Below are 7648 nucleotides of genomic sequence, written 5' to 3' on the forward strand. Positions count from 1 at the left end.
AGGAGGAGGAGGAGGAGGAGGAGGAGGAGGAGAGGAAATCTTAAAGGAATCACAAACCTAAACTCTTATCATGAGAAAAAATTAGTCAGCTCTACTTTAAATCTTTAGGGTCAAACCCACTCATCAATAGGTTTTTATGTCAGGAGATTGAGGGCAGAAATGGGAACAAGGAATTAATCCTCATCCACCTTTGATCACCAACCCACCCTAGCGAGGAAAACATGTCAGCTAATGATAACTGGGATGCTTTGTTCTTGTTCCCTGACCTTAATGAGTTCCCAACTCAGCCATGTGCCTTCCTCAAACTTTATAATGTCTTCTTGGGTTTTTCACCTCAAAGATATTTAACAAAAACATCTTTGTCTAACTTTTGAGCTGTTTTCAAAGCTTTGTTTTAGCTATGATACACTCCGAAATCTCCCAACGTTAAGATTAGAAGAGTTGAAAATAACTGAGCTGCTGGAACGCAGCTGCTTTTCTTAACCATTATCCTAAGCCACAGTCTCTGTGGCCCCTGAATAGCCACGCATGTGTTCTAGCTGTGTGACACTTGTTTTATCATTAAAACTCTAGTTAAACTAACATTATTATTATCAATTACACATACAGCTTAAAAAGAAATCATCTTCATAATAACACACAGGTAAAGCCGTCCAGTACAATGGGATGTCCCCATGAGATAAACGCACCCATTACAGGCAGTGGGATCCCCCACACCCATCCACACCACGCCAGATGCCGGAGAAAGATGGCAAGCAGCAAACGTGTGAAGGCTCAGCAGAAGCAAAGGACGTTCTGGGGTCTGTGGTCCCCGGGCCTTTCCTACCGTGATCCACCCATCAGGGATTCATCTCCTGGTGGGCCGACGCCCTGAAGTTAGCTGCCTTCTGCTGCTCCTCTGGCATGGCCACCAGCATAGATTTATTCTAGTGCATTGTTCTAATTGCTTTATATTATCATTAGTGGTTAATGTCTCATTTCTTACTATACCTGGTTTATAAGCTAAATTTATCATAGATACATAAGTAAAGAAGAAACCACAGTTTATACAGCACTCAGTGCTCTACATGGTTTCAAGCATCCGTGAGGAAGGGGTCTTGTTACATGCCTCCCTGTGCATTCTGTATACTCTCTTTCTCTGTCGATCTCTCTGCTGGAGTTTGCTCAGTGGTTTGGGGGGCAATGTGAAAGTCTGACTCCCAGCACCCACATGGAGTCTCACCACCTCCTCAGGTGCCAAGCACATACGTGTGGAGCACAGACGCACACGCGTGTGGAGCACAGGCGCACACGCGTGTGGAGCACAGACGCACAAGCACATGCATGTGGAGCAGAGGCGCACGCGCGTGTGAAGCACAGGCGCACGCGCGTGTGGAGCAGAGGCGCACGCGCGTGTGGAGCACAGGCGCACGCGCGTGTGGAGCACAGGCGCACGCGCGTGTGGAGCGCAGATGCACATGCAGGTAAAACACTCTTACACATAAAATAACATAAATTTAAAAAATTAAAAATCTCTCTCTACACACGTGCGTGAGTGTGCACACACACACAAATACACACACAGAGTGAGTTGAAAATGAATTTCCATGTCCCCAGTCCCTAATTCAGGATATGACATGTGAAGATAATAAATGAAGGACAGATGGATGGAGTCGCCGTGACCTGCCAGTGCTGAATTACACCCAGGAAGAAGTGTGAACAGAAGCAATAATGGCACTGCGGTGGGTAGGGAGCCTCTGTAGAAGAGGCCGCCTGCCTCTTTGCTGAACTCCCCAACTTCCCTTTGTGGGAGGAAAGACCCAGAAAGACCTCCCCAGATTTTATCCATGCCTGTGGAGTCCCAGTGGTGAGGAAGCTGGGTACAGGGAAATAGGCTGGATGGAGTACCACACACCATGGTACTCTGAAAGCCAGGCAGTATGGCACTTGATCACACAGGAGCAAGAGGAAAATGCTTAGCCTAAAGAACACTTTTCCTCCGGGTACTAGCACCCTCTGCTGGCATGGAGGAGAAAGGCAGTGCCTGCTACAGGCCTCCTCTGGTGGCCCTCTCTTTACGGATCCCCACTCCTCCCACCCACGACTAAATCTCCTTGCCTCCCATCACTGATCACAGACAGAAAGAATCTAGTATAAATTGTGCCTTGGATCTTTGAGATGCACCATAATTGTGATTGTTTGAGTCACAGTGGGAATTCTGCCACTCCTCCCCTAGTGGTAGGTCCATATCCTTAAAAGACAAATCACTGTCCTGTGATTGCCCCACAACAGAGGGGTAGACCCCAAGGCCAGGTCATAAAGCATTTGGTCACCACTTACTGGTGGCAGGAATCATGAAAACAGGAAAGCACTATAGATCTTGGCCATGTCCGGGGCCTTGGGCAAACTGTCTCACAGTCGGCCCTCTCCACTCTCTGCACTGCTGGACTGGACCATCTCCCACCAGTGCCTCTACGCCTAGGCTGAAAGATAGTGTTACAAACTGTGTCCTCCCAGTTCCTTGGCTGGACCTTAGCACCCTGCCTGCATGTGGGGATGCAGAGGGGTGAGCATCCTGAGAGGACCACAAGGGTAGGCCAGCAGAACTGGAGTCCGTAGCAACAGGCAGGCTCAGGCTAGGCTCCACCGAGGACTGGCTATGTGAGGCCACACTGGAGAGGTACCCAGGCAACCTCTAAGCTTGTCTCTGCCTCCTCTAGAACCAGAAACAACAGAGGCCAGTTGCCGAATGTGCCTAACGGTCAGATTCCATTGTGGCCTCCTAAGGAGACTGTAAGATTATCTGCTAAGGGCTGCAATGATGTTCTGTCAGTAAAGTGCTTGTTTGCAGCACGAGAATTTGACTGCGGGAACAAGAGAAGACAGAAACCTCAATCAACACATATGTCTGCAATTCCAGTGCCTTCATGGGGAGCTGGGAGGTGGAGAATTGGCCAGAAGCTCCACCACCCAGCCTGCAGTGTACTATACTGCAGGAGCAAATGACCCTGCTTCAACACAGCAGAAGGCAAAAAGTGACCTCCAAACCCTGTCCCCTAGCCACACATGCCTGCACCCTCACAAATACAAACCCACACAATAATAAATAGTAACATACACAATAAGTAATAATAGTAGTAAACTTTATTTTTAAAATGTATACCTGACAGGCATGGCGGCACGCTCCTTTAATCCCAGCTCTCAGGAGGCAGAAGCAGGAGGATCTCTGAGTTTGAGGCCAGCCTGATTTACATAGCAAGTTCCAGGATAGACAGGAATACACATTAGAGAAATCTTGCCTCAAAAAACAAAAACAAGGGGCTGGAGAGATGGCTCAGTGGTTAAAAGCATTGCCTGCTCTTCCAAAGGTCCTGAGTTCAATTCCCAGCAACCACATGGTGGCTCACAACCATCTGTAATGAGGTCTGGTGCCCTCTTCTGGCCTAAAGACATACACACAGACAGAATATTGTATCCATAATGAATAAATAAATAAATAAATATTTTTAAAAAATGGATAGCACCCAAAGGAATAACACCCAAGGTTGTCCTCCGGCCTCCATACCCACACTCAAGGGGAAAGGAAGAAATTCTAACAGGTTTCCAGTTAAGCTTTTAATTCTGTTTTTGTTCATTTTGTTTAATTTTGCCTTAGAAGTAAAGGGGAGCAAAGCCAGTGCCCCACATGTAAAGTAAACATCCAACCACTGAGCTATACCCCAGCCCAATTAAAAAGATTTTTTAAAGATAGGGTCTCATTATTTAGCTTTGACTGGTTTGAAACTCACTACGTAGACCAGGCTAGCCTTAAACTTGTATAGCTCTTCCTGCCTCTGCTTTCCCAGTGCTAGGATCACAGACATGTGACACCATTCCTGGTCAAATCTAAAAATGGAGGAGGAAAATAACTATGTAGTGTAGAAAAGTGATTAGCGGGGCTGAAAAGATGGCTCAGAGTTTAAGTACATATATCATCTTTGCTGAGGTCCCAGCACCCAAGTCAGGTGGCTGATGACTGCCTGGAACCCCAGCTCACACAGACACACACACACACACACAATTAAAAACAAAAGTAAAATTTATAGGCAGGAGAGACGGCTCAGCCGTTAAGACACTGGCTGCTCTTCCAGAGGAACTGGATTCAATTCCCAGCTGAACATGGAGGTTCAGGCCTTATGCTGGTCTGTCACCTGGCACGATGCACCAGGCAGTATCTTGGCCAGCACAGGGTCCTATGACCACTATGCCACTACATAGTCTGTAGGCAGGTGCAAAAGATTCCTTTAAGAGATAAGCTCCCAGCTGGGGAGGTGGCTCAGCCATTAAAGGCCAGGCTCACAACCAAAATATAAGAGATAAGCTCTGCCCATTTCAAGCTCTTTCTGAAGAGGCAGCAGGTCTTTGCCTCTGTCTGCCTATCTGTCTGCCTCTCTCTCTCTCTCTCTCTCTCTCTCTCTCTCTCTCTCCCCCTCTCTGTTTCTCTTCCTCTCTCCTCTCTCCTCTTCTCTTCTCTTCCACCACTCCTATCCCCAGAGGCTAGTCTCTTCCCTTCCCCCTTCTCTCAATAAACTCTCCACTTAAGTTCCGTCTCTCGCCTGCCATGTCCTTCCCTCCAAGGTCCCTCTCTCGGAGAAACACAACAACCATCAATAACTCCAGTTCTAAGGGATCTAACATCCTCTTCTGGCCTCCATGGACACCAGACATGCAGTAGTACACTGACATACATGCAGGCAAAACAGCCATAGGCATAAAATAACTTTTAAACAGAAATAAAATCTAAAAAATTGATCGAGGTGTGAAGTTGGCTAAAAAGGGGTAACTCTGAAAAATGTTTCCCATGTTAACTTTTATTTTTAAAACATCCAGGGGCTGGGCTGTGCCCAACCAGAGCCTCAGCTTGCTGGAGGTCGTGACCTAGGGGAAGCTACGAAGCTTGCAGTTCTGATGATCCTCAGGGGTCAGGCTGGAGACAGGAAAGAACACATTCAGCAAGAATTGGTGCCAGGAAGGACAGAGAAGAGGGAAGTCGGTGGCTGAAGGCAGGGTGGGAAGGAATGAGGCAAAGCACAGCTGGCCAATCTGACCTGCAGGCAGGGAGACCCAGGAAGCTGCCTATGGGCCACTCAGGGAAAGAAGAAATGGCCCCCTAGGCAAAAAGGAGCCTAGGGCCTCCACCTTTCTCTGTAGTACAGAATAGCTTCTGTGCTTTGATGCATTTTCTAACTCATCCACATGGGTATGTCTTCTTTTATAACTTCTTTTATAAAGTAATGGTGTTTGAAAAGACCTTGAAGTTGGTGCAAGGCACCCCAAGACCAAGTTCTCAGCACAAAGGAGATTTATTTGCCCCAGAGGGACAAAGGGCAGGAAATAAGAGACATAGGCCAGAGACAGAGGACCTGGGAGAAGGGGAAAGAGGCAAGGGAGAGGGGGGAAGGGGTATTTGCCCCAGAGGGACAAAGGACTGCATCTGGATAGAGGAGACAGAGTGGTCCATAGGCAAATGTCAGTTTATAAAGGGGAACAGGGAAATCCAGCATTAGAATGAGCTGGCTTGATTGGGTATGTTAATTAGGGGAGCCAAAAGGGGGCTTTTGATTACAGACTTAGTACTTTGACACCTGGACCTTGGTGGTCAGTCTCAGAAAAAGAAATATTAGGCCATATTAGGGAATAGACCTTGGTGGCTAGCTTTAGGAATATAATCTAACAGTTTAGCAAGACAGAGGAAACAGGGGAAGGGCAAGGCCTCTCCGAGCCATGTTTGTCATGCTGGGGCCCTACAAGAGCTCTTCAGTGCCGGCCATGGGAACTCTGTCCAGGATTCTGAGTCAGTCCACAGATGATGGACAGGGGAAATGCACGGACAAGCGGACAGTACAAGCCAGCAGTTTTTGTTGCTTTCTTTAGTGGATACAGAAGCAAGATACAGACAGAGGCATCTGGACGCTGGACATCACACAGCTAGGGAGGTATGAGAGACCATGAGAGGTCAAGACTCAGCCTGACTGGTTCTATCGGGTGACAATCAAGTGGGAGGAGACCGGTGCTCTCACTAACCTTCAGGCTCCTCCCTAGGTAGTAACAGCAAACAGACTCCTCTGGTGGTTGGGACACAGAACCAGAGACAGAAAGAAAGGACCCCTCTGAGTGGCCAGATGTTAATACAGGGCTACCTAGAGACCTCTGGACACACAGCTGCCCGGAATCCAAGAGAAGGCAGATCAGCTGGAGGTCAGAACGACCAGAGCGGCCTCAGCAAGTACTCTGCACCTGAGCTGTCTCCTTCAGTCACCAGCTCCTGACCACTCCAGCCACTCAGGTCCCTGTGGGCACCATGCTTGCTGGATGCAGTGACTCTGGCTTGCTATACCCAGCCCTGGCCAGGCCAATGCTGTTGTAGTAGGAGCGGCGGGGCTGCGTCCCCGGCACCCAGCCGCTTGGCCCATTAGTTCCAGCCTTTTCTCAGCTAACTCTCGCACCTGGACTAACCCATTTCTATTGGCTAGCTCTTACTTATCGATCTAACCCATTTCTAATAATCTGTGTAGCTCCACAAGCTGGCTTACCAAGAAAGATCTTAATCTGAGTCTGTCTGGAGTGGGAGAATCATGGCGACTCCCTTACTCAGCTTCTTTCTCGCAGCATTCTGTTCTGTTTACTCCTCCCACCTATGTTTTAACCTATGAGGCCAAGCAGTTTCTTTATTACTTAACCAATGACCTTCCTCCATCACAATGCCAGACTTGGCAGTAGGTCCGCATTAAGGTGCACACGGCAGTCAGAATAAGGGTTCTGCTGGCCTGAGGGGCCAAGCCCAGCTCCCTCTAGGCCCAATTGCCAGCTAGCGCCTCAGACCCTCTCTCAGCAAGGCTACTTCTGTCTGCTGTGCCCATGAATGGGAGGCCGAGGAGAGCTCAGTGCAGCGTGTGGCTCTTAGGGGGCTCGGCAGCAGCAACACCCATCGAGCTGCCTCTCAAGCTTCCGAGGAGCCTGTTGTCCAACCCTGCCTTTCGGAGTCGGAGCTGGTTTTTCAGGAATCTTCTCATCCATTGTCTCCAAGTCTGTCAAGGACTATTGTCTTCACACACCTGGCCTTGCCAAGGCTTCGGGATCTCAAAGCGCATTCAGCAGAGAAAAGTGGGTAGCAAGTACAGGAGGCGGAGATAGAAACTTGAGTGAGGCCTACTGGCCTGGGCCCTCAGAAAGAAGAACACCAAAGCAGTCAAGCCTACAGAGAAGGGGTAGGATGGGTGCCAGTATCAGGGGGATGCAAACGGTACTTTCACCCAAATAGACACACAAAGCCATAACAACAACCTAAAGTGACTGTTTGGGGCAGATCTGGGGACACAAGAGACAGCCATCGTTACCAAGACAGGGAAGCTGCATCTTATCCCTCAGCCGGGAATACAAACCCAATCGTTGTCCTCCAAAGAAGAGCAGGAGCGAGGGCCGGGTGCAGAACCTGATGGGAGGAGGGAGGCGACAGAGGTCTGAGTGAGAGGCTGGGGTGGGGATGTGAAGACAGAGGGATCCCCACTCAGAGGCCTCCTTCTGGATATGCAAGGGCCCCAGGAGTCCTGAAGGGAAGAGGCATGGTAACACAATTCTCCAATCTTCATACTCTTTCACCGTTAGGTACCAGCTAATGCCGGTTGCTGGG

This window comes from Microtus ochrogaster, chromosome 4 (assembly GCF_000317375.1).
Source record: "Microtus ochrogaster isolate Prairie Vole_2 chromosome 4, MicOch1.0, whole genome shotgun sequence".
Lineage (NCBI taxonomy): Eukaryota > Metazoa > Chordata > Mammalia > Rodentia > Cricetidae > Microtus > Microtus ochrogaster.